The sequence below is a fragment of the Geospiza fortis genome, unplaced genomic scaffold, assembly GCF_000277835.1.
Source record: "Geospiza fortis unplaced genomic scaffold, GeoFor_1.0 scaffold614, whole genome shotgun sequence".
NCBI lineage: Eukaryota > Metazoa > Chordata > Aves > Passeriformes > Thraupidae > Geospiza > Geospiza fortis.
The window spans coordinates 457,676-485,223 of NW_005054488.1; positions in this window are offsets into that span (position 1 = coordinate 457,676).

The window sequence follows — 27,548 nt, forward strand, 5'->3', positions numbered from 1 at the left end:
TAGTAAAATTTTTTTATTTTTTACAGGTGGTGGAAAATTGTTCACAGGAGTTGCAGTCCACTGTTGGTACATTTATGACTGAAGTAAGAGCCTTGTCTCTCCTTCCTTTTTGGTGCTGCAGATGAGATATATTTGTTTAGACAAAAATGTATGTGTGGTTTCCTTGTGCTAGTACTAAACTGAGAGATGTTTGCTTTTTTCCCCCAAGTTCTGTTACAGCAGGCTTGAAAAAGATAAACTTAATTCCCAGATATTTATCCTCTCTTACAGCACTGAACTAAAAATTTGCATGTGGCTTCTGGTTATCCAAAATATTTCTGTCCCCATGTCCCCCTGAGGCCCCCTACCCACCCCAAAAATGTATGTTTATGAGTTTTTGCTTATCTACTCTAAAACTAGTAAGGAATGGTTTTATGTCTCTGTGTCCTGGGGTGATGTTATGGAACTGTATCCCCTATCGTCTTCTTTTTGCCCAGATGTGAGTCCTGTACCTCTGAGCTCAAAGGGGAAGGAAGGTGGTGGAATTCTTTTGCAGCCCTATGTTCAAAAACAAGCTGTGATTGTAGACTGTGGTATTCAACAAAGACTGTGGTATTTCTTTTAGAGGAGACACCCTTTTTAGAATGTTTCCTCCTAATTTGTTTCAAAACTGAGACTCTCTGATACGACATGACTTTTTAGATTAATCAGTGCATTAAAGCTGTTCTGAATTTTTGAGTGTAAAGCACTACTTGGATCAAAAATTAGGTAGAGAACCATAGTGAAAAGTGGTGAACTGTGTAAAGCAGTAGCCAGATTTTGAAGTTATTTCAGCCAGTGGAAGATTCGAATCTGCTTGGCTGGCATAAATTAAGTCAGTGGAAAGACAGCCTGGATGCTTCTTAAAATGCTTTCAGGAAAAACTGTCCCTTGGAGGCTCATGGGTCAGCTTCACATTTGAGCCATTTCACATTGGTTTCCTTGTAACATTTTTAAGGAACCTAAAGGTGTGATGCCACTGTGCTTTTGTGTTAGTTGAAAGGGAAGGTGAGTCCTGTTTGTTTCGGATATGTGAATAGTACTTTGACAGAAAGTGATGTGAACACTTCTGTCAGTGTGAAATTTAGTATCAGCTCATACTCAGAAAGTCTTTCCAGTGTGTAATGGTTGTTTCTCTTCACTGTGGTGTGTTTCCAAGACATTAATTTCCCTGCAGAGTTGATTGTAACTGTGGCCACTTAGGCTGATGTCCAACAGTAGAAGGGAGCATTGAGATATTGAGATTCCCCCACCAGCAGGAGGAGATCTGTTTTGTTAGGATGCCTTTCTTAAACTGTATTTATGGCTAAGGATCAGCTCACAGCAAAGGGTTGCTGCACATCCTCCCATGCATCCTGTGGTAGCACACAGCGCTGGAAATGGTGAGGAACAAGTTGCCATACACTGTGTACCATGTGGTTTCTCCCTCTGAGAAGATTTTTTCACAAGTTTTATCTTATCAGAGGTTTAAAGTCAACTTTGGCACCAGTTCTTTATTATCTAATTTCTGATACTTCTTGTGTTAGAATGTTAATGTGGGCACCTGAGATTCTATAAGGTGAAGCTGGCGTTAGCAATGCAATTATATATAGTATTAGCTCAAATACTTACCACAGTAATATGGTTCTGTGTTTTGATTTTATTCCTAGTCCACCTTTCAGACTCTTTTTTGAAGGACTACAGACTGATTTACTATTTGCTTGCACTGCTATTGGATTTCAAAGGACACCACAGCAGGGAAAACTACTGTGAAAATAAAACATTTGTGTTTTGAATTAAATTAAAATGGTAGGAAATATGAGGCTTTTAGATTAAGGATACATAATTAAGGCTGTATGGACTTTTTTGTATTCATTTAAGTTCTATGTCCAGTATGTGTGAAGTGACCAAGTTAACCACATGTCCTTTCCCCCCTCTCCCTTCATAGGAGCACCCTCTCTTCAGTGCTTCTAATCCTGAGGTCTTAGGCATTTGTTTGATTGGAACTGAAGCAGCCCCTACTGCTTCTGAATTTTTTTTTAAATGACAGGAGCTTTTTTAGAAATGGTTCTAAAATATTAACTCTGTTCTATTTCTTTATCCTTTTTGAAAATTCACTTCATTTAAACATGAGTAAGTAGTGAGAGTTTTCTGCCTTCAAAACCCTTTTCCATTCATTTTCTGTTCAAGAGAAACATTATGTGGGCCTGAATTAAGGGCAGGACAAACTTTGAAATGAGAGGCCAAACATGAAGTTTAAATAGAGCCACAGAACGGTGTGTAGGCTCTAAAGCATCTCCAGAAGTCATTACGTCTAATTTTGTACTCACATGCAAACCAGTTGACAATGTTGCTCAGTAAAGTCACTGTTTGGCTTGAAGATTTATATTTCTTTGGTTTTGTGGCTTTGTTGTTTCTGTGTTTGTCTTCACTTTTTGACATGGAATTTGTTATAAATAAAATTGTTTGGGGACAAGAATTACACTTTACTCAGGGAAACCTACCCATTTTTTGGAACCAAAGAATTTATCATCCAGCTTTTGTCACAATACTCAACTACAGCCTAAGATAGCTGTGCTATCCCATTTGCTATCCTGACCAAGGGACAGCCAGCCCTTTGTTTGGAGTTTGCCTCCTTTTTCATCACCCATAGAGTCAGAAGAGTACTGAGAAATCTCTAAGTTGGTGCACTGTAATCAGACATCAGCATCCAGATTTCTTACCAGGACATCTCACGCATTTTTCTCACTCCCATCTAGTTCACGTGGAGCTGTTTCATCCAGTTGCTATAGCAACCACTTTCTGCTCCATTGAATTTTTATTATATAAAGTGTACTATTAAATACTTGATAATGGTATATTTCAGTATCTAAAGTTAGACGATGTAATTTATGTAAGTGTTAGAGAATAATTCTAGATGATATTTACTCACACTGTCCTCTGTTCAAACGATGCTTCATGACGTTTAGATAAAGGACTCCCAGTATCCTGCAGTTTTTACTGGAAGCTGATGACTGGTTATGAAGGGCCACTGTGGGAGATGTGCACCATCAGTATGGACAACAGAAGGAAATCTACTGTTGCTATTACTCATCCTCACTGTCTACTGTACACTTCCAGTTTCCCTAGTAATCATCACATGGTTTCCTTTTTTTTCTGGGTGGTTTAGAATTACAGTAGTTTGTGTTGTACTCCTCAAAGCAAATGTAACCAGGAATGTACAGAATCTAGGTGTGGCGTTCAAGGAGAATGACAGAAGATGATGTGACCAACATTCTGTTTAAAGGCTTAAGGCACTTAAAACTGCTTTGGTTGCTATGCTGTAATTAATAGAAGGTAGCCAAAGGACACTCTCTTAGACAAACTGATTCAGGGTAATTGAACAATGGACAATCTCAGTTTTAAAAATGTCAGTTTATTACCGCAGTTAGGGTCAATAGGATCTGTATTTAGCACTTCCAGAAATCACATCTGTCAACATTATTCAATGCAGTAACTTTGTGTGGCTAATGTCAAGGCAACAATTTTGTTTATCCAGAACAAGTTGCTGGTTAGAATTTTTTTCTGGCTCCAAGTCATTTGGATGAGTGATGTAGTCTTGCATGTAAAAGTACTGATTTTTTATTAGTAGCAGATCTCACAGTGTGCCTTTATGCTACTAAGTTTTGTTGCCATATTCGCAGTAAACTCTACAAAATCACAATACTTTTGGGGCAGAAGGAATGCTGCAGCTAATCTGAATGCAGACTTTCTTCATGTCTTGAGCTATGAATTGCAGAAATTAAGTCCTTGCCATGGGTATACAGAGACACAATTAGTTACACCAGTATCAGTAAAGAAGAAACAACTTTAAATATATATGAATAAAGAAACCAGCAGCAAAATTCTTGGCTAAAAAGTTTTGATCTTGCCAGTGCTTTTAATATGGCAGTATAAGACTTCTTGCCTGGTTAATGTGTGAACAGAAATCTTGACCCAAGAGCTGGAGAATTAATTATTCAGCACTGAGGAGAAGCAGCACATAAGACTTCTTGCCTGGTTAACATTATCATGTGTGAACAGAAATCTTGACCCAGGAGCTGGAGAATGAATTATTCAGCACTGAGGAGAAGCAGCAAAAAAGAAAGTTCAGCCAAAGTTCAGCAACCTGTTAGGAAGGAAAGTCTAGATAGGAGTTGTGTTTGTGTCCTGCTCTGTGACCTTGGGCAAGTAACTTTGTCTCCAGCTACGTCCATTACTTCTCCTACCATTTGCTAGTCTTGGCTATTTAACCCACAATCTCTCTGAGGCAAGGATTGTGTCTTGCCACAGGAGCCCTGATCTTAGTCGAGGCTTTGGCATATGACTGCAAAGCAGGGAAGAACTGGCACAGTTTGGAAGCTGAGAGAAATAAATAGAATAGCTGCAGCAGTAGTTTGCCCTTTATCCTGGCAGTAGTACATACGCGTGCCTAACGCTCACGTGGGAAAATGAAGGCCAGTTATACTTGTAACATGAATGCACTTCCGAAAATTGTAATAATGTATTTCTTTTAAAGAGTCATTCTGGCAGCCTGATAAAGCACCATTTAGCTTTAATGATCAGTTTGATGTTTGTTCTGAGCAAGACTTGTTGATTGCTTCAAGAAGACTGAAGTTGCAGTTGTGTTAGACTAGAATAAATTAGGGAATTGAAGTGCAGGGGGACAGAACAAGGTGCTGAGAGGTTGCTTTTTCCAAGCTCCTTGCAGATTTTGGAGATTTGCACCATTCTCTTTCTGTAGAGTTTTTTCATACCTTCTTTTTGCATATCATCTCTGTCGTCCTATTAAAACTTTGATCTCCTTGTGCACTCTTCCTATTGAATCCTTTGCACAGCACAACTCTCCCATACTAATTTCTGTCAGTATTCTCCACATTCCAGTGTCTCAGAAGAATGCAGCTGTTAAATACATATTGGGAATAAACTGTTTCATATTCACAAATTTAGGGTTTCATTCAAAAAACAACTAAAAATCTTATGCATGTTACATTTATACAAAATAGGGATTGGTTCCAGCCAGACCCCTTCAGAAGAAATCAACTAAAACATATTAAAGTCTTTGTCAAATCCTGACCAAACAAAACCCAACAAAACTAAGCAGATGTAACTCCTCTGAATATCCCTGTCTCCTGTGTGGAAAGCTACCTTTTAAGTGATGCTTTAACTTTGGCTCTTTGTATATAAGCTGTAAGCAATTGGGGTGTAGATCTCTTTTTCCCTCCTTTTAGGAGGGAAACAAAGCACAGCAACCATGTTGTGACCCAAGCTCTTTCACTCCCACTGTGTTTCTGTTGTAGCTTTTGTTTGTGCAAATGTTTATACACATGAACTTTTTAGAACTCTTTATTCTGAACTTCACTCAAGGGAAAACACAGAATAATTAGTCATCATTTTAGGATAGAGAACACTGCATGAAAATGCATTTTCTGAGAACTGGACTTGGTAACAAAACCAGCAAACTGGAAATCCAGTTCATATGTTTTTCTGAGGAATCCCTGTAATTTTGTGAGAAGGCTAAAATCCTCATTTTCAGGCAAAGCAGTTAGCTTAGCTCTTAATGGAGTAGCTGTGTATGTTTCTGTGGAGTTGGGAACACATTTGGGAGAAGGCTGACTACTTTTATCTACAAATCTTATATTTAAATATATATAATTCAAGTCAGAAACAGGGATAAATTCAAATGTCTATAGTACACTAGTCCAATCCTTTCCATATTCCCCACAGAAACAAGTTTCTTTTGCAGCAGTTTCCTGCCATTTCTATAGATCTATTAGGCTGATATGTCTCCTGAGTGAAGAAAATTTATTGGAGTAATTTTTTCATATACACTTAATACCAAAATACCAATTCCTATTGCAGAATGAAGTCTTAGTTCATTCTTTTTGTGCATTGCTTCTTGCCAGCTGTGCCAGAAGATAACTTTATCTTAGCTGTTTGTCCATACAGTTAATGTTATTTTCAGTGTTCGGAAAATACAGCCACAGAAGTGAACAGATAGAAAAAGGTCACTTTATGTCCTTATAAGATGCTATTGACTTCAAATTTCATTTGTTTAAGGGTGTTTATTTGAGTTAATCTTAGTACTTTAAAAAGACGGATGTGTTGGGTGAGGAAAGAATTAGAACCTGTTAAAAATCTAAACCAGAATATATTTCTGTGTTCAGTCACCTGGTACTATGGACTGCTGTTTCTAAATTGTTCTTCTTGTCCCTTTCTACTAGAATCTACAGATATCTTTTTAAAGCTTATTAGTAGAAAGGGAAATTGGTGGTTTTCCTTTCAAAACTGCTGCGTCAGAGTGCAGGGGGTGGGACAACTTGATTTCCACTTGGGTTTGGCAATCACTATGATTGGCAATCACTATAATTGTCTGCAAACAGTTGTTTAGGAGAGTTGTTTTCATGTGATGTGGAAGGTGGGCGGAGTGGCATTACCGAAGCTATTTAGAGTGAAAAAACTGCCCATAGGACACAAGAGTTCTGCGACGTGTCAGCACTGCTCCTTCAGGCTCGCCAGCCTGCCTTGTAGTTGCTTGTTTTCAGTTTGTGACATCTACACAGAACTCCTCATGATGCTTACTCCCTTTTGGCTTGAGAAATTAATTTTTCAGTATCAGTATTCTTAAATTACTTATGGAAACATTTTATACAATTCAGTTACATCATTTAGATTGTCACTGTTGCCTGGGAAGAACTGTTTCCAGTTATTCTCACAAAATAATCTGTCTGTTTAGCTTGACTGGAATGTGAAGGTTAGGACTTTGCGTCCAAGTGGGAGGAATTTTAAACTAAATGGTCCTCTTACGTACGAGGAAAATGTAGGCAGAGTGGAGATCAGGCTCTATTCTGCTTAGCATGTGCTAACATAGTCTTCTTAGTGTAATCTTTTACCCTGCCTAAATAAACTTTTAAATGCATGTTTCTCTCAAGGTGCTCATAGAAGTTTATGTTAGTCTGCATTGTGCAGCAATTCCCAGAAAAATAATACCAGGAGAAGTCACTGAGAATTGTGTTGCCATAAAAGCCAGAATCACTTATTTCCCTTTACAATTTAAAACATTGCATGAGACTCTCCAGGGTAAAAATAACATCTCCAGCCAGCCTGATTTGAGTTACTGAAAGTGACAACACCAAAAAAACAATTGCCTTCTATAATTTAAAATTGAATGTATACCTTATTACCAGAGTAGGAGGGATGCATTTCACTGTAGTTCTCATGGTGGTGTCCATCAGGAGGAAAAAAAAGAAAAAAACCCAATCCTAGAATATCCTGGGTCACAAACATCTGGTAATGAAAAACAGAATTTGGTGAAAATTCACTTGAAACGGTTAAACTAAAAGCTATCATTATGAAGGGTGAGTCTGTGATGCAGCTTTTCAAAATAAGTCTTTTAAAATCTTACCTGTTTTGACATTCTGATCTGACTTTGTGGCTTCTTTGTCTCTGTGAACAGCTTCAATTTTCTCTTGCTAACATGAAAATATAAATCAGCTAAAACTTACATGAATTAAGACAAGGTTCTGCAACCCATGGTGCATGTGTGGGTGGGTTTGTGCTTATGCAGAGGCAGCTGGTGGGTAAAGGGTGTCTGAAGTGGAGCAGGCAGGGCAGGGCTGGGGACTCTGTGTTGCCACGTTGCTCTGTGTTGTCATGTTTCTGACAGCTGGTCAGAAACGTGAAGTGCAGGGAGAAGCAAAGGCTGTAGAGGATACAGCCTGCAGTGCTCCAGGTTCCAGGCACTAGGGTAGTACCTCTGACCAGTTACATAAAATCCCAGATGCTGTTACAGGTAAAGGGGTGCAAGTCCACCAGCATTTACAGTGTCAAAGTCTCCTTGATGTGAACGAGTTGGTTCAGCTGGGTAAAAGCTGATGTCGAGGGATCAGAGAGGGATGGATGCTGTTACACAGCAGCGCTCTCTGTCACAGAGAATGGAGGGCAGGATCCACCTGCACTGCTTTGTGACCCTTGTGGAGGTGTCCACAGGCAGCCCTGATGGATCCAGTAGTTACAGCTTAAATTGCTGCCTCAGATACTGGCTGTGCTACTGCACCCTTGGCACGGGGGTGCTGCTCCCCCTGTACTGACTGGAGGTGGGAGTTGCGTGCCAGCCTGGGTTCCCTCAGGATCCTGTGAACGCTCAGGCCCTTCAACAGTAGCTCAGACACACGCACATGTTTTCTTCAACCAGCATTTCTATGGGGCTCCAGTTTGAGCAGAGAGGTGGAGCAGCAGCAGTTAAAATTTCCACAAGGGTTTGGTTGTGTTGCTGTTGTTGTGCAAGAGTGACAAACCTTCAATTAATTCACCATCCTAATTGGTCTGAATTAATCCACAGTGCAACTCCCTTAGCTTCAGCTGACCCTATGACATCATTAAAATTATAGAAAGGTATTGATATTTCCCTAATACAGCCAAGAGTTTGTAAATGGAGTTGTACTAATTTTTATATAATGAAGCTAAAATCTAGATATACCTTGCTTTCTCTTTTGTAATATATTCTCTTAAATAAATCAGGGACTATGTTACCCTAGAGTACTGGGTTTCTATTGGTATCAAACTCACTCATTTGCAACGAGATGTTAAGTGCAGTTTATGTAGATAAGGAGAAAAGCATAGGCTCTTGAGCAGAGCTTAAAAACCAGTAATGTTTTAATGACAAATTAAAAAGTTAGTGCATTGACCTGTTTGGAGTAGGCAAAAATGTAAAATTGTCTTTCTCAAATTAGAATGAGTTTTCTGTTTACCCATAGCTGCAAAGGTTGTACAAGGGTGAACTGTTTATGTAGAATTTTGGAAGGGTTTGGGAAATGTTGTTCCTTCCTAAATGAAAATCTTTTGTGCTCCCTACTGAGAACACATTCACCTTTGTCTGTCCTGTGCTGAAAAGCAAGATAACCTGGTATATGCTTGAATCTGTACTTCCTTACGTTTGTCTGCATTATTTTTGTCTTCAGTAAATACTCTTCCAGGAGGGTTGCATTTATGTTCTCAGTGGTCTTCAGTTAGATTTGTGGTAAGATTATTATTTTTTGTTTTAAATTCTCCTTTCTTTAAAAAAAGTTTACTCAATTGATAATTGAACTTTGATCAGTGCTGCTCAACTTGTGTACCTTGAAACTGCTCCCTCTTTTCCAGGAGTGCTGGTTGGGCTGGTGAAAGGTGCTGCTTCTAGGTAAGACACTTTGCCCATGTTTATTATAGCTGTTACAAAATATACTGCAGCAAAATATTTTTGGTGCTGTTGCTACTAGAATTAGTTTACAAAACCAGCCACGTAATTTGCCATTGTTTTTTCAATTAGTATCTTTTTCAGAAAGAATCTGGCATACTATAAGCCTGAATGCTATATCAAGATTTTAAATCGTAAATCTGTATCAGTTTCAGTGAGCTTACTGAAAAAATAGTGAGTCACCTGAAAGGTGTTTTAAGCTATATTCATTGCACTGAGCATCCTTTTGGTTTGGTGATTAGCTTCCTGACATCATCCTTCAGGTCTGTCTTTCTTTGTAAGTATCTGCCAGAGACTGAGACTGCTTACAGATCTGGAGCAAAGCAGACTGTTTCAAAGAGACGTAAGAAACAACTTTTGAAACGTGTGTTTCCAGAATAACAGCAGTTGAGTATTTTTTTCCTTGACCTTGCAGACCTTGGTGCTAGCAATGCTTGGTAGCTATGTAGGGTTGAATGCAGCAAAAGCAGGAGAAATAGTAAATGGGATTTTGCCTGAGGCAAGCAGTCTTGTCCAAAGGATCTGAGGGCATGCTCGGTCACTTTAGGTAGTGATACCAGTGAAAATACAGATTAGTGGATCTCCACTAACTGCTGTATAGAGGATGTTGCTTTTGAGCTGTCACAGCCTCAGACAGTTCTTTTCCAGAATCTGTGAATTAGCCCTAAAACTCTGTTTGACTAATCCAATTCTGAGATGGGAATAGTTTTTTTCTATTTTCACCCCATCCAGAAATCTGGATGAGTGAAATACCTCACCCTAATCATAGAATTGAAGGAGAAGTATCAGGGAATAAGGCAACCTTCCTACTCTGGGTTTAACTCTAGGCAAACTATAGGTGAATCCTGTATGTCTTCTGTGCCAAAAGCAAGTAGGTAAACTCCTGACTTTCAGTGTCGAGGATGTAGCACCTCTGTTTGCCAGAAATGCAGATTCTTTCTTGCCCCCTTCCATCTGGAGGCAGTAGAAGCAGCTGTCTTTGCAGTAGCAGAGGGGTGCTTCTAACGTAAGACTTACTACTTACTTATTTTCTTCTTGGCATCTGAAGGAGGATGTTAGGTTGTTTATTGCTTGTCACAGCCCCATTCGTGGCTTTGCTGAAAATGTTCTCAGGGTGCTTCTTCAGCACAGCTTGTTCTGTAGTTTGAGATTTGTCCATGTCCTTTCAGGAAATGTGGAAAGCCTTTTATTCTGAGTAATAGTTTCTTGCACAACATACCCTAAAAATGGCAAGAGCAGGATACCAGTCTGGAGAAAGACTAGGGTATTGAGGAAGGAAAATAGAAGTCTGCTGGCAGGATTGTCCTTCATTAATTCTACTTGCAATTGAGAGAGAGGTAACATTGAGTAAAGACCTGTCTTCCTTTCTTCCTTCCCTTAACTGCTTCTGTCCAAATAATGAAAAAGAAACTATTCCTTTGCTTTCTTTTTCACTTCTACTGTTGTTTACAGGAAAAAAAAAAAACTCAGTTCTGTATGAAGCCTGCACATATATTTCCATCAGATTTATCTGAGATTCTCCCCTCAGCTGGCAATGTTACTTTGGTGGAAAATCAAGACTGCTGTTCTTTCTGCCAATCTATAAATGCTGTGTAACAATTGGGCATAGATATTTAGATGTCAGATATATTTCTCTGAATACATTGCTAGTGCAGGCTGTTTCTTGGTTTCTTCCTGTTATTGTAGGTGACATATTTGTCCCCAAAAGCTGTGTTCCAACCTTCTGTGATTCCATTTGGTTTTTTGTGAATGCTTGTTTTATTTATGGTAACAGAATCAAAGCTTCAATGGCTAAAGCCGAATAAAGTTTCATTGTACATATAAAGAATGGTGAACAAACTTTTCACAAAATAAAAAAGAAGAAAATTGTTTTGTTGGATCATAAGTTCATCGTATAACTCATTTTGGAAATGGTTTCCGGACGGCTCTAGTCCAACCTTCTGCTGAAAGTGGTATGGAGACTGCAGAACCTCTCTGGGTAACCTCTTGCCATACCTGGCTGGATGTGTGGGAAGTCTTAAACTCTCTTTTCCATCTCCAGTGTACTGTGTGATATAATAAATTACCTCCCTCTTAAACTTGTTGCTTGTTTTTGCAAGTAATCCTGGGGACATGTCCTGGAAATATGATGCCATGTTTGTTCTGACTTGGGGGGCTGGGGATGCCAACAGCATAGAGTGGGCTTGCTCAGTGTTTACAGTTGGCTCTCTGCCACTGCCACAAAGTAGGTGACTGTTAAAACCCATCTGGTGTTGTGTTTAGGAGTTGCTGTCCTGCTTTGCTTCTGGAAAGTTCACATAAATTTATGAGTGTATCTTAGAAATTATATCAGTGAACTGTCCCAGTTTGGAAATAGGGAAATATTTCACTACTGATCATTTTGTTCTGTAGCTAGCAACATGAGGATGCAGCGGAAAAAGAATTCTAAATTGGTTTTGCTATCAGTATAAGGTTGGAAGGAACTCTAACTACAGAGTGGAAATGTGTAAGGACTACAGAAAAAAACCAGCCTTTGAGAGGAGTGTAACGTGTAATGTGCAAGATAAAAGTGACTGCAGAGAATAGCTCAGACTGGCAGGCTGGGGGCCAGTTTTGATTGACGTGCGTTTTAGGCATAAATGCACCCTTTGAAAGAGGAACTGCCTCCAGTGGAGTTTTCATGACTATACTAAGCAGTTTATTTTCTGAGACTGTGATAGAGACAATACTAACACAAAACTCAGTTTTGTTTGTGGATATCTGTTGCCGTGGAACTAATTTAATTCACAGATGGACTTCCATTTATGGATTCTCATGAATATTCTGATGAGAAAGAAGAGCAGGTAAACTGGAGGTAGTTCTGTGAAGCTGAGTTGGTTATTTCTGTCTGTCCCTTCTCAGTACTTCTGTGAGACCCATCAAGGGTTAAATCAATGGGTTCATAGAAACAAGGTGTGAAAAATTTCAAGCCAGCTTTCTTCTGTTAACACTGAGCTGAATCCCTGTAGAAGTTCCTGCCTTTCTGACTAGAAGTGAATCATTAGTGATAAAATTATTTGAGATAAAACCTAATCAGTATGTAAAATGACCAAGAGTATGTTTCTCTCTCTGCTAGGTAGATCTAAGATGACATGTTGATCCTAGAAATAATTTGCTTTGAAAGTGTACACAGAACACACTTGATTGTTGGGGTTGGATATGTAGCTCATTAAAAAGAATAGGGATTTCTTTCCCCAAAAATGAAAGACACCCTAAGAAACTGGGAAAGGTTAGGACAGTGGAAGTGAGGAACACAAACTCACAGTAGAGCCTGGATACTGGGAATAGTTAATCTGAGGAAAACAATTGTCTGGGGTCATTCTGGGGGTCTTTGTGCATTTCTACTGTAGGATCTCTGTTCAGCTGAAAGGGAAGACGAAGAATCATATGGAAGTAGCTTTACTGGAATAGAATAACAAATGTATAATCCTAGCATTATTTTAGCTGAACACTATGGGATCATCTCCCTTTTGCATTTTGCTTTTATTTTGTTTTTCCTCTGTAGGTGTCTGAAACCCTAAGTAGTCATAAACGCTTTCCCATTCAGCTTTGGAGTCAAAATTCTCCTTAGTTATCAACAGCAGCTGTGCTGTTCTCTTGTTAGTTTTGTGTGCAAAGGAGCACAGCACAGGAACTGCTTTTCATTACAGTTCTCGAGGGCATTGCAGTCTTGACAAGACATAGAGAATTATCTTCTCAAAAAGCCGTGTACTCTGGGTAGGAAATCCATGCTGCATGTTAATTGCTCCATGACGAATTTATAATGGCCATTTTTAGTTTATACTTATAATTGCATTAGATAGTGAGAACAGTGTACTAGATGGGTATTTAGAAGCCTGTCATATTATTGTTGCTTAACAACGCAAATTTGAAAGATTAAATGTAATGGTCAAAAAGAAGAGCCTGTTTTTAATGCCTCATGCTGCCAAAATGTGTCAGTGTTTATGCTTTAGCTGGCCATACTAGACAAAGGGACTTGTGAACAGAAAGCTCAAATGTACTGTGAACCAAAATGTAACTTCTGTAGGGTTATGCTTCTATTAATGTTCATATAATTCCAAAAAGGAGTCTGATGGCCTTGGGAGAGAATTGAAGACAGAGGCTGCCGTGACACAAGTGAAGGGACACTGCCTGTGCGCATGATGGGGCATGTTGGACTCTTGTGGCACATCCACAGCTCAGTGGTGCACGGAGGACACAGCACATTTCCCAGCCCCAAGCTGTGCTTCAGCTTCCGTCTGCTGTGGGGCTGGTATGCAGGACTAACATCAGCATCCCGTAAACCGTGTTAGGGAATTGGAGGAAAGCTGCCTTTGGCAACGTGTGGTAGTGCTGAGGCACAGTGGGAGATGCAGCCTAATGATCCTCATACCCTGTGCCTCCCATGTTCAATGTGTGTCTGATTTTGCCTGGTCACACCAGTGGCACTGGCACAATAGTTGGGAACTTCTGTTTTACAAGTGAGATGCATCTTCCTCGATGCTTTTAAGCCATCATTGTTCTGAGACCACTGTGCATCTACAGCCATATGGGACAGCCATCCCGGGGTGGCACAAGCAGCGTGGCTTCCCAGAGAAGTCTGGAGTTGGGTATGAAGGTGCAGCAAAGGAATAATAGTGCAAAGAATGGAATGCAGATGTGTGGATATCCTGAATATCATGTGACTGTCACACTATGCTGTTAATCAGACCAAACTAAATTGGAATGTTCAAATCCTTTACAGAGAACTTTTGTGTTCTGAAGGAGCTATAGCCTCACTTTTGACTGCAGAATAATGTCAATTATACTTATCTGGAACAATATTTATTCTAATATTTGCCAGGTTGTAAGAGATTTGCATCAGGAAATTGAAATGCAGTAAAATTTGAGAGTCTCTTTTCCTTTTAGCTGGGAAGGCAACAGAGCAAAGTCTAAAATTCCATCTCCTGCTGCCCCCGCCCCCCCCACCTTGTACCTGAAGTTAGTTTCACCTCTTCAGAACAGGTCTTACAGGAAGTGTTAGAGAGGCAGGTTGATAGAACAGTTCATGATTTCCTATCATTCAGGTTGCAGAATCATAATGCTGTATTAGCTTGGCTCTCTCCTCAAGTGACTATAACATGGAAAACAGGAATTGGTTGGTTTGGTGTCATGTGCATGTTGAGCTGTAACAATCATGCTATTGCAAAATGGAGGGAATCAAGGCTCTCATCATTCACAGGTCACAGAAAGATGCAAGGCAACTAAACATGCTGGTTATGTATTTTCTAGACATGGGCCTTATCCTTTCCTGACACCATGACATTGTTGGGTGTTATGGTTATCTGCTTTTATAAATTCTGATGTCAGTGGGGGTGATTGAGCATAGCATATGTCTTTGTGTAATCATCTAAAGAGAACAAAAGTGATTTTTTTCCTGCTAAATCCCTGGAATGCATTACATTAGTGTATTATCTGCCTCATCAGGAGAGCCTGTAAATTGTGACATACATCATCAAAACATTCTTTCCTGTGATGATTCATAATGGCACACGGTGTATTAGAGGTAATACATTTTTAAATGGTTATGAACCACCAGAATAATTTATACTACTTTTTTTCCTTTCTGTAGAAAGAAGAGCAAACCTGCATACATTCTCTAGTATATAGTACTTACACCAAAGTTCACAATGATAAATGTGCATTTTCATATTGCAAAATCTATTCATGTGTTAAGTACACATTGTACCAGAGGTGAGTAGTGTAAAGCTGCCTTTGCTGCAGAATTGTTAAACCTGTTTCCTCATATTCATTTAGGCAGATATGGCATGGAAACTAAACCAAACATTATACCTAGGGTTATCCACTTTGTACATGATAGAGAGGAAAATAAACACCCTTTGATTAACACTATTACTAATTTGTGCAGCCGTGCCATCATAGAACTCTTGAAAGAGGGACCAAATAGGTTTCCCTCTCCCCTCTTTTATCTTGTGTTTCACTGTGGTCACATTGCTTGCTAAAAATCCCTGTCCTGTGACCAGTTCATTATCTTGTGAGGAGAAAGCTGGGTGAATTCTGCTGACTTGCAGAGAGATGTTTCTGTGTCTACCCAGGTAAACAGGCTGCTGAGGGAGCTTAGAGCAGAATTGCATCTTATGTAGCATCTTTTGCTTAAGTTGTGTTCTGGAAAAATAATATAGGAATGTAGACAGCTGTGTTCAGAATTGTGGGCAAAGGTAGATTTTTCCCACAAACAAAACAACTTCTTTTGCAAACACTAGCTTTGGTGCAGTTACTTGGAAACCTATCTGAGCATTAGGCATGTAGGTTTGAGGATTAAATATTTGAATATCATAAAGGAATGGCATGGTTGAAAGAAGGTAAAGGAAGTTTACTCTGCAGGTTTCTGAGGTTTTAGCAAAGAAAATCCACATGGCTACAACAATGGAATTGGAAGGATAAGAATTCTGTGTAGAATCACTTGTAAATTGCTAAGCTGCGTAAGGAAAAAAAAAAGGAAACTGAGATCCATTTTACTTATTTACTCTGGGTCTTTTACTTACAGCTACTTATAAATGAAAACTAGCTATTTAGTCATGCAAGCTCTTCCTTCCAATTATGACAGTTTAATTCCTTATAGCTTCTTTGAAATGGCATGCCAACTGAGTAGTCCTTAACTGTATAGCTACTAACGAATTCCCATGGATTGGTGCCATGTGATGACTTCTACACAATCCACACTGACCTTTCCCCAGTACATCACACCTGTCTATGAGCTCACAGATTACCCTTAGAATGAGCAGTTTCTGAAGTTCTCCACCTACAGGTGTCAGATCTGTTGGTGTGTTCTTGCCTCTCTGTCCTGGAACTGGTTTTCAAAATGGGAACCTTACGTGTAACCCAGACTTCTTGTATTTGGGCACTTTTAAGCCAGAGGTTTTCCAGCATAGCTGACAGTGCAGTTCTTTCCCAAGGATTTGCCCAGAAGGTCACAGATGAGTACCATCTGTGCCAGTGGCTTGTTATTTTTCAGTGTTCAGAGTAATAGTTCTCATCTCTTATTAGAGTGTCTTCCCTTTGATTAGAAGGTGGTAGAAAAATGCTATCATATGCTTTATACTGTAAGGGAATCTTGAAAGGAAATACCTTTAAGCTGTCTTATTGTAAAAATTAGTTCAAAATTAACCATAACCTGTTTTTTTTTAATGCAATAACATTGTGTTCCATGAGCATTCCTTTTATATCTTGAACAGCAACTGTTTCTGCAGATTCCTAGACAGGTATTCTGTTCCTCTTGAAGGATGTATTACTAGTTTCTGTGAGTCTTATAAGCTGATGTTAAACTACTCTGTTCTTTATCTTTGACCACGTTCTTTATCTTTAGACAAACCTTCAGTTTTACTAGAGATGACTTCTCGGTATTTCAGCCACTGTTTAGCCAGGTCTGTTTTTTGTTTGATGTTTATAATGCTGGTTTGGTTTTGAAGACAAGCACTTACCTTGAGCCTCCAAAGTAGTGCCTGTCTTTATTCATAAAATGGTTTGGATTGGAAGGGACTTTAAAAATCATCCAGTTCCACACCTGCTGCTATGGACAGGGACACCTTCCACCAGACCAGGTTGCTCCAAGCTTCATCCAGCCTGGCCTTGGACGCTTCAAGGGTAATGGGGCAACTTCTCTGGGCAACCTGTGCTAGTGCCTCACCACCCTCAAAGGGAAGAATTTTTTGTTAATAGCTAATCTAGATCATCCCTCCTTCAATTTATGCCCTTCCCCCTTGTCCTGTCACTTCCAGCCCTTGTGAAATGTCCCCCACCACTCTCTTTTACTGAAAAGTACTTTCTGGTTTTGTGTGCATGTGTGAGAACTTAATGAAAGTGTGTTAGAACCAAAGCAAAAAGCTTTGATGTTGTGACAATAAGAGTCTAGTGCAACATGATATTTATAGTATACTAACAGAACAAAAGAAAATAAATAAAGAAGATTAAATCCAGGCTGGTATTTGCCTCAATAAAGAAAATGTACGTCATTCAAGCCCCACACAATTAATGTACCACTGCATTCCATGATAGTTAAAAAAAATGAAGAATGAAACTTCTTGATCCACATCTGTTGGAATGCATGAAATAGAAGCCTCTCTGAGTCCCTGAGAGAGAGAAAGCAATTCAGGAATTGAATTGGAACCTTTAGAGGAACTAAAATACATTAAGCCATACAGACATGAAGTAGGACTGTAAGTTTTAGTTTTAAGTAAGTAGAAATATATTTCAAGTGCCTTAAGAGACTGTGTTAGCTAGTAAAAGCCCTAAAGCCTAGTATAAAGTTCAGAAATGTTACCTTTCATGAAATTAACTTAGTTCTGGACATAACAAAATCGTAGCAGAACATTGCTTACGTTTCTAGATCGGACAGATAGAACAATTTGCGTGAACGGATAGAACTATATGCGTAGATTTTGTGTGAGAACTGACACTGCTTTTGCACATTAGAATCAAGCTCGGATAGGTGCAGGAAGAATGCTTCAGAATAGTGGTTTTAGCTGATGGGATGATTTATGAATGAAATCCCCCCTGTACTGGGGTGAAAGAAGGAGGGAAGAAGAAAAAAGGTGTGGGAGCTGCTGCTTGGAACAGGGGGACTCTGTGCCAGAAAGCTCTTAGCATGGACTTTAGTACTGTGAACTCTTCGCCTTTGAGACTGAGGCATTCATGCAGTAAACAACTTTACAGCAACCAGCAACTGCTCTTGTCTTTTTGAAGACCCAAGACCCACAAACAACTGGACACACATCCATGCCTGATCTCCCTAGCAGGCCTGCTGAAGGACTAATTCTCAACTGACGTAAAATTAATGTTGTGTGGAACTATTGGCCTTTTGGTGTGAAAGAATTGAACATAACAGGGCTAGGATACAGTGGCTGTGGTCATGGCAAGATATCTTCATTTTTTAATGTTTGGTTAGTCCTGTAATCAGTACTGAAAAAACCCCAGAAATTTTGGTTCTGGGATTTTAGTGAAGGATGGCTGGGAAAAATCCTTCATGTAGCCTCTCAGCAGATCAGCTTGCAGAAGAATATTGTTGTATACAATAAGGAATTGCAGGATTAAAATCAAAAGTTATGGTATCTTTGGAGAGAACATGCAAAATTTTTAATGACTTGGCAGGAGAGTCATCTACTATACTTGCTTTATTTGAAGGCAGTTTTGAAAAGTGCTTGTATATTTAAGTGCAAATGGGATTTTCCTCACAATCTGTAAAGGGATGAGTCCAGTAGCTGAAAATTCATGCAGATGCTTTTTGTTCTTGTAATTTGAATGAATACATTACAGCATTAATGCATGAATTCAGTTCATTGTGAATTTCTGTAATGGTCAGAGCTGGATTTCAGTATGTAAATTACTTGAACTATAAAGAAGCAGTTTTTCCTTGGTTTCCCATGTTCATTAAACTTGCCATGAGCTTTGTAGTTATGTCTTGCTGCGCTGTCTTTGCTTCATTCCGAGTAATGTTTGTGCACCTGTCAGCTCTTAAATACATAGTTCAGATTCTGGAAAACAAATCTAGTCTTGTCAGTTGTGCACAGACCTCGCTGCTGTGTAAGAACCAACCTCAGGAAGCTGCTTGCCAGAATGCTTTGAGAGGAAAGCTCTCACTCCAGACCGCTTGAAGCTGACGGGTGTCTGGAGATTTGACCTGGAAGAGGCACGTTCATTTTGTTTCTTTCTCTGTACAAAATTAGGATCCTGCTAATTTTGCTTTCCCTGCATAAAAGTTTGGCAAAAGAACATTTAAAAACACATATAGTACTAAGCTGACCAAGAACATCATAGAATAGTGTTTACTCTTTCACTGTAAATTATCTTTTTTATGAGTTGTGGCTAATGACAGCGCTGTTTTGCATCTTCTTTGGAGCTGTTCAGTATCATGATTTGCAAGTAATCTTATTTGTCATAATTTATTTTTTACTGATAGAAATAGATCTAGTTTGGAACACATCCTCAGATTCCTTGGTGCTCTCAAGCAATGTGGAGTGAATGCAGTAGTTTGGGAATTTGCTTTTCAAGTACAAGTACTTCTCCCTCACCTGAATTAGGTGTCTCTGCTACCATAAAAGATATATTTGAACTAGCAATGCTGTTTGCCAAATCTGTTATGCCATTTGCCAGATGCATTTTAAACTTCTATTTAAGCTATTTTTGAGTATTACAGAATGGTGTGGACAATCATTGTAAAACAAATTTGCAACATTATTTTTTACACTTATTGGGGGTTTTTTATGCTATTTTTATGCTCCTTAGCATTAGGTGGCACTGTTTTCCAAGCTTTTCCTTTCACAAGCAAGTCTGAGAATTTGAAAGCTGAAATTGAAATGCCATCAAGTAATGGAGGTTTTAGTGTATTTACTGTAAGATAATGTAATTAAAATGTGGCGTTGTGAATTGGAAATGTATTGACCACTATCAGTTGGAAATATAGAGACTTTTTACAATAATGTTGTTACAGTTTTGGATTAATACAGCATCCCCTTGATACACGAGACTTCGTAACACTCTAATGCAGTGCAGTAATGGGACCTTGGGATTTACCTTGGGAATTACAGCAGGTGTGACTGACACTGAACCAGTGAACAGTTCATCTGCATTTTTACCTGACTCACTTGGGTTTTTTTCCTTTGCTTGTGTGTGAGATGCTTTATTTTGTTCTCTGGGGTTTGATGGTTTTTTTGGTTTATTTTTGGAGAGGTATTGATTTTCTTACTTGCAGTCCATAGGATTCCTACAGGAGCTTTGCTTCTTTCAAGCAAAGCTCACCTGTGCTGTCTTTATAATAATTTGCCTGTCAACCATTGCATGAGTTGAAGTGCAGTTAGATCAGCATGCTTAGTCAGCACAGCAACAAGAGGAAGAAAAACATCTTGTATCTCTGCTGAGAAAGATGTGTTCCTCTGCAGTTGCCTGTCCCTGCTTGCCCTTTGAGGGGGTTCTCACTCCTTTGTGTCTCCTTCCCTGCTGAGGCAAAGCCACGATGTTCCCGCGGGTGTGTGCTGCTGCCAGGCTGGAGTGGGGCTGCTGCAGGGCAAGGGTTGGAGGGGCTGATAGGGTTCATTCAGGCTGTGCTCAAAGCCCGCCTCATGCTTCAAGGAGTGGACTTGGCAAAATATTTTTGAGCTTCCCACCACTGCTCTGGAGGCTTTCTAGATCCATATTTCTTGTGTTGTGTAGCAAGGCACAGCCAAACCTGCGAACCAGGAGTGTGAGTTGGAGCAGTGCAGCGCTCTGTCCAGCAGATGAGACCTGCTGGCATCAGGAATCTGCATTCTGCTGCTCTGAACCAGGACTTGGGGCCTCCAGGAATCATCTTCTTGGCTTACTGGTCCTTAGTAAGATTTGGATGCATCCTCATGTATGGACCGTGCTATCAATATCTTAGCAAATAGAACTCTGTGGTGAATGTGTAAAAATAACATTGGGGATAACAATGTCAGTGTGTGGCTTCAGTATTTAGTAGGAATAATTTCATTGCCAATGGAAATTCAAATATGACTGTTTTTAGAACATTCAATAAGCATGAAAAAAAAAAACAGTGATATTTTTTTATTTTATTATCTAAAAGGTTCAAAACCAGAACAGGAAGAATTTTTTTTTAAACAAATCTCCAGCTTTACCATTCTGTTTACTATTTTAAATAAATTTTCCTCCTCTTTTGAGATATCCTTTTACTTTCTGATTTAAGTAATGAAAAAGAGAATACTTGCTTTCTATAGTGGCATATGTTACAAATACCTAGGAAGGAGTGCAGAATTACTGTGTTGAGACCTGGGTGGTTCAAGACAAGTGATCTTGCTACAGGAAATTACTCCTTTACTTTACAAATGTCAACAATGTTTAAATTAATCAGTGGAACTCCACAAGAGCGTGGCTGGTCTCTTTTACTGTGAAAGCATTGTGTGATGGTGTCATGTTTAGGAGATGGCTGGGGGTTAGGGGATTTCCTCCTTTTGGGGAAATAGCCTTTATCACTGCTTTCACACTGTGATTGTCACCTTGCGCCCCTTTACAGCCAAGTAACAGCTTTGGTACAGCTGTAGTCAGTATCTTGAGTTCTGGAACAAGCTGGGGATAATGACAGAGCTAATGAACCACCTTTCCCAAGATGTGGTCTTTATTTACAGCAGCCAGCAGTGTGGAGCTGATGAGTGTTGAGTCAATAAGCAGCTCCCCTGTGGTGGTGGTTCCCCACTCCCTGCACAGTCCTACCATATGCACAGGTGTAGGATGTGCACCACAGACAAACAAGAGCTCGTTCCCCACCTGGTCCAAGTGGAAAAAATTATTGTTTCTGTAACTGAACAAATGCCCCCAGTGCAGGACTGAGTGAGAGACGTGGTCCATTCATCATGGGGGAGACTGACCCTACTGTGGTCACACATGGCTTTCTCCTGACATGGAGCATTGACAAGGTTTGCTTGTAATTGCTTACAAAGCACAAAACAAAGTCATCCCTGGATACACCACTCTATCGGTTTGTCCTTCTTTTTTTTTTTTTTTTTTTTTGACTCAGTTAGCATCTGCATCAGGGCTAGTAGCCATTAATTCAGATTGTCTTTTGTGTTTAATTGACTTTCTCTGGCCCAGGATGTGTGTCCCCTTGCAGGGGAAAGAACTGAACAGTCTTGTCACTTGCTTCTGTAGTTAATATTAATTAGCTTCTCCTTTCCCCTCAGACTGCAGTTTGCACAGAGAATTAACTTTGAGCACAAGTACCGATGATTGTAACCCTTGCTATACTGAATATTAAAAAAATTGATCATTGTCTAGGGTATCAGAGGCCTCTCAGTGTATTTGTCATGTGAGTGCTTTTAAGACTCTGATTGCTCTAATACAATAGCTATCCAGAGTAATAACGTAGTGTTAAACTTCTCTTTAGCAGCACGCATGTTCATTTGCTGGGATACGTTTCAGGTGTATCATATAAACTGGTTTATATAATACACCACTCTTCTTGAAACCTCCTCTGTGTGTGCATATGTTCTTTACTCTGTGCTCTGCTCAGCAGAAAATCTCAAAATTCACTGAAGTACTGGGAACTATTCTATAATTCAAGAAAATTTTGTACTGTCCTACTTCATGAGTTTGTGTTACTAGTTGGCAGTTAAGTACAAAGTAAGGTGGGAGGAAATAAAGTTTAATGTAAGCTGCTGTGTAGTAAGTACTTGAGTACCTTTAATAGATAATGCCAATACAAGAAAACGCCCAAAAATACACAGCAAACCCAAATGCTTTGGAGAGTTTCTCCTAGTTGCAGCATTTTCTGACTTGCCTGACTTATCCTGAGGAAAAAAACCACCAGCAGTCAATCCTTCACCTCAAAGAAAATAGTCTGTAGTTATGTGGGAAGGCTTTTCTTCAACTACAAAATTAAAGTTTTGTTGGTTTTGAAAAGGTTTTTCTGTCGCAGAATGCACAGGCCTATGGGGAAATATTAAACAGAATATTTAACTGCTGGCCTCGAGTTCTGGAAAGTTGCATGGTTGAGCTTGCAGAGACAAGACAAGAGCCATAAGGTAGCTCCTTCCAAGGAGCTGGGAAAGAAGCTAACTGGGATTTGTGTCTCCACCCAAACAGGTGATGCTTTCTCCCACCCATCGCAGCTGGTGGGTACAAGAACAGTTGCTGTGGAAGTTGTTCAGGAGGGTACTGCGAGGAACTGTGTAAAACTTGCATGTTTGCTCCTTTTCAAACCTGTTTAAGATGAGGGGTAAGTGCAGTTTTTGTTTCTGTCTGTCTGTCTGATATTTAAAGAAAATCTGTGGAATTGGCTTGAACTATGGTAGCCAAATGTTGTTTGTTAAGATGACCCTAGGAAGAACAAGACTGGCACTCTCCCAAATCAGAGGGGTTCACCGGGTGTCTTGGTACACAAATCCTTCATTCATTCAGTTGTGATTAGCATGGAGCCTTTAAAATGGCATTCTCTTTGCTTTCCTGTGCTGTTTTTAAAAATTGAACTGACTGCCAATTATCTTGTAACACGTTGCATGACATATGGCTGCCCGCATTCTGTAATTTGGGGCAATTGAATGGGGGTCAGAAAAGCATCTGATACACTTCTCCCCACATATCTCTTCCACAGAGATATGCAAAGATGTCTCTTTGCATATCAAAATAAGTAGAGAATCTCAGTTTACAGACGGTGTGGAATGCAGTTCATTGAGCAGTAGAGAAACCTGCTAGTATAGAGGAAAACCAAAAGCATGTGAAGGTGCTTCTATTTTTCTCCTATACTGCTGGGTAGCTTTTAGTCATCATGTCAGCATATGAAGGCTAAAGGTGCAGGTTGAAGTTCTGGAATTGTATCTTTAGAATAAATACAGATTTATGTGAAATTTCTCTTAAGGCTAAATAACTAATCAGAAAACTTGGATGTAGATCTCCCCTTTCCTAAGGTCTATATGTGTTTGACATTTGGTGCGTGATTCTGTCTCGCCTAGCATGTGGAGAGTGAGCTGTGGGGTTTTTGTTAATATTGTGTTCTGTTCTTATTCACCTTGTGATTTATTTGAGTAATTATCCTGTCATTAATTTTAATAATTGGTGCAGCCAGAGCTTTATGCTGTTAGTGATACTTTATTTTCACAATGTTAACTGTAAGATCACAAAATCTCAGTGGAAAATAATATGTTCATAATGATCTTAGGATTTCTCAGCAACATCCAGCTGTACCAAAATTTTCTTTTAGATGAAACAATTTATCTCCCCCCTCACCCCTTGTCTGGTTTTTTTTCTCTCAGGGCTGTTGCTTGGTTTCTTACAGGTAAGAATTGTCATTGGGGCAGAGTAAAAATCTGTATAATTGATATGTGTGCATAATTGGATATACTGGTGCATTCAGGAAACAGTTTTCTTGCTGGACAAGATTCAGTCTTCCCCTTTCTTATGCATGACCCTGAGAACCAGCTTGCTTTTTTTTGGTCATGCTTCAGGTGACCAAAACCCAGCATTTGCATTAACAGCCAGTATTGTAGTCAAAATGGGGTTACGGATTAACAAAAAATGAAATAAACAGTGGGTTTAGGAATAAATTCAAGACATTTCATTCTGTTTGGTCACTAACAGTCTAGAAAATCTCAGCATTCTATGCAGTAAATGAGTGACACTTACTCAGAAAGTATATGAAAATCATCTTAAAACAGAGCTATTCATCTTGTTTTTCCCTGCTTCTTGTCCGTGATGCTGTATTCTGAGACTTGGGTTGAAGGACAACTGAGAGTCTGGTGGTTTTGTGGGTTTGGTTTTTTTGGTTTTGTTTTTGGGTGGGGTTTTTTTAGGTTTTTCGTTGGGTTGTTTGGGGGGAGGGGGGTGTGTCTGAAGACTACTGTTGCATCAACATCAAAAAGTTCATCCATTTCTTTTATTGTAAATGAGTTTTTTCCAAAGTCCAGCACAGAGAGCTCCTGGTGGAAACACAGACAAGTGCAATAGTTGCCAAAAGAAATGTTTAAAGCCTGAGTTGTGCTGCTACAGCAATGTGTATTGTAAGGATGAATGCCAGAATATCTGCTCAAATGGTGTGAAATCTCTGGCCACATTAGATATGAATCATCTTTGGGAAAATGTAGTAGCACTAGGCATCCTCAGATCTTGTCCTCTGGATTGTGCATGCCTGTGATAGTGCTGGCTGCATCATCTATTTTTTGCTAAAAGTAAACCAGAATTGCAGGAATCTGGTGTATTTTAGTTGTCAAAATGCTTTAAAAATAGATGATTGAAATATTAAATGGTATATTTCAGGGTAAATATTTATTATGTAATTGATTATATTATAGTTTTGGTGCTGTTTTACCTTAAGGGCAAATTCAAAGCTTAACAGCTTGACTCATGCTTGTTCCTCCCTGTTCTGCCTGTATATGAGTTCAGTTTCTTGAAGATCAAGTGCTTATGTTCCCAACTGCTTTTCTGTGTAGAGCATTCCAGCATTGCATAGATGGTTGTGTCCAACCTGCTTCTTCCACACACTCCAGACAGCCGGATGACTCCATAATGTGCATCAATACTCAGGCATAAAACTTACTTCAGTAGTGCTCTACAGCTCTGTGCTGGCCCCTCCCAGAGCCGGGTTTTCACAACAGCCATTATTACTTCAGAGCAAAGCACCATGAAGGTAGTTCCAGCTTTCTTCTTGGATATACGTTAAATCATAAGGCTGTTTTCCTCTTCTTTTTTTTTTTTTTTTTTTAATATGAGAAAACAGTTCAGTATCCTTCTTTCTTAACAGAAATCCTGCTCCAAAAGTCCCTTATTCCACCAGGAGTTTAGCTGTGATGGTTCTTAGGCTCTGGTTTCCCCATGTGTTGTAGTGATAGACGCACAGGCGTGTTTGGAGGGATGAGTGCTGGGAGCTCATGGGAAGGGTTCCAAGTCGATGGTCTTACTGCAGGGACCAAGGGAAAAGCCAGTGGCTGCTCAGGGGGTTACATGGCAAGCGTATACAATGTAATTCATAAAGGTAGAGGGGATTTTTTCAGGTACTCAGCTTCAAGAGCATAGTGGGAACACAGAGTCCTGAAATACTCCTTGTGAGGTACAATGTTAAGACTTTTCCTAATCAAAATTTTCCTTCTCCTCCCCCTTCCCTTTAAAAAGCTGGCATTCCTATGAATCCATGTGCTAAGAGAATGACAAGATACATCCAAAAAAGTAAGAAAGATTATTTAGGAAAATTATCCAATTAATTTTTTGTGAAGTCTGTGGAAAGGTGTTTTGTTATTGTGCGGTCCTTAACTGTAAAGCTTAACAAAAAACCATCCCTAACTTAGGCTGTGACCTTGCTGATGTGGTACCAAAGGCAAACAGATGAAAAGGGTGTGAGTACTGGGGTTGCCCCTTGCCTGTGGTCTTGCTCAGATAATCACTGTGCCTCCCCATCATCAGGCTTTCTCCCCCACCCCCAAGCATAAATGTGAAAATGTTTCTGTGAATCAAAGTCATCCTTACTGAATGAATGTCTGAAAAGCACTAGTACTTCAGTGATAAAGTGCTCCTGAGAGCTGATGAATCAGTAAGATAAAACACTTCTTCAAAGGATAATACAGCTTTTTAGGGCTTTTCAAATATACTATGCCTTTTCTTATCAATAAGGGCAGAATAATGGTTCTAAATGAAATAATAAAATATCTTGTATTGTTAAAACCTTCTCATCATAGATGTTTTGAATCTGATCTTAAATTTTCTTTGCTTTTTCTTGTACTTGGAGCACAGCATGGAAAAATGTTTGGGGACCTTCTTGTGACCCTAGCTTATGACTTCTGTTACCTGATGGAATAAAGTAGCAGAATTCAAGGCATTGTAACTTGAACTTGGAAGTTTAAGCTGTTTCCAGAACTTGGATTCTAATCACAATTTGTATCAGTTTATACTAGTGCATTAGGATTTAGGAGGGAAGATCTTAAGTTTTACAGGGTCAACTTCTTAGAGTGGAGTTGGGGAAAATTAACCAAAGGAGAGAGTAAAGAAAGTACTTACAGAACCTTTCCTGTGGTTATATTGTAAAGCAACTAAGGTGGAAGTGAGAAAAGGCACAGAATTTGAGGTGCACTTGAAAGGCCCATCCCTAAGAGCCTCTTGAGATACCTCAGACAGGTATTTTGAGAAATAATGAGCACTTGGCAATTGCCACTGACAGCAGCCCATGGCTCTCATTCCAAATTAGTAAATTAGGGAGTGTCATGCTCTGAGAACCATACGTAGATTTACCAGCCTAATTTTAGTTGTAACTTATTTTTAACAGCTTATATTAAACCAAGAGTTCTACTGTCGGAATTTAGAATTTTAAGGACATCCATTGACTGTGTGCAAGCTGCCAACTGTGAAATGAATAGGCTTATTTTTATGAATAGGTTTATTTTTATGTTTCTGTTGTGGCCCATAACATACAGCAGTAGCAGTGATGTGGAGGAAACAGCCATCACATGACATACTGAGACATCCTCGTGAGCTCTGTTCTTCCCTTAGCCTTGCTCTGCCTTTGCTGGCAATTCAAGGCTTTGGTGATTGCATTCTTATGTTGCCTCATATGAGGACTCTCAAAAAATTGGTCTCTTTTTGGGATTCAAATAGTTTTAAGTCTTTGACAGGTTCTCTCTATTCTGAGCTACAGACCATATTGCCCAGTCCAGTTTCTGTTTGGTCAGGCTTTTTAACTTAGTGTAATTGTTGAAGTGATTTCTCTGAAAAACGATGGATCCATTGACTGAATACATACCAGGTTTAGCTAATACTTACAAAGTATGAATTTTTCCTGATACTGTATAGTTAAAAG